This window comes from Brassica oleracea, unplaced genomic scaffold, assembly GCF_000695525.1.
Source record: "Brassica oleracea var. oleracea cultivar TO1000 unplaced genomic scaffold, BOL UnpScaffold11534, whole genome shotgun sequence".
Taxonomy (NCBI): domain Eukaryota; kingdom Viridiplantae; phylum Streptophyta; class Magnoliopsida; order Brassicales; family Brassicaceae; genus Brassica; species Brassica oleracea.
In genome coordinates this window covers 1-517 of record NW_013628055.1, presented here as the reverse complement: position 1 = coordinate 517, position 517 = coordinate 1, and the positions used below count along the sequence as shown (strand labels likewise).

Here is a 517-nt window from a genome sequence, read left to right as displayed (position 1 = left end):
GCAACAGAAGTTGTGTTCTTCTCCTCTGGCAAGATCTTCTCATCCTTTTCTGCTCTCTTCTCTTCTTTTGTTTCTGATTTTGTCTCCTTGTTCTTTCTATTCTTCTTCTCTGCAGATCTTTCCTCTGAAACCAAAACAGAACAAAAAAAAAATCAATCTTTATCTCTAATTTAATGGATCTTAATGTTTCCAGAATAGAATCAATAATAGCAAGTACCTTCCCGTAACATATCTGCCGAGCAAACAAAAAAAAAGGCTAATGCTTTTAATCTCATATTCAAAAGTAAGAAACAACATCAAAGATCCAAACTTTAACCGATTAACAGAGTCAAAAAGAGGTATTTCGATACTTGATGAATTGGGTAATGAAGGAACCTGGCACTGAAGGATTTGTACATCTGCAAAGCTCCGTAGGCATTACCTTCCTCTACCACTTTCTTCAATTTGTCAACGGAGGAGGAGATGAAGCAACTGAGACGGCGGCGATTCCGGTGGTGGAAGTTTCGGAATCAAACCG

At 38.1% G+C, this 517-nt stretch overlaps 1 long non-coding RNA gene across 1 annotated transcript; it reads right to left on the bottom strand.

The window, feature by feature from the left end:
* Positions 1–99: 99 nt before the first annotated feature.
* LOC106322244 lies at positions 100–470 on the bottom strand. Its single transcript, XR_001266303.1, has 3 exons — positions 376–470; positions 218–232; positions 100–124 (listed from the first exon to the last, which is right to left on the bottom strand). It is a non-coding gene; the product is annotated as an uncharacterized LOC106322244 (long non-coding RNA).
* Positions 471–517: the final 47 nt, after the last annotated feature.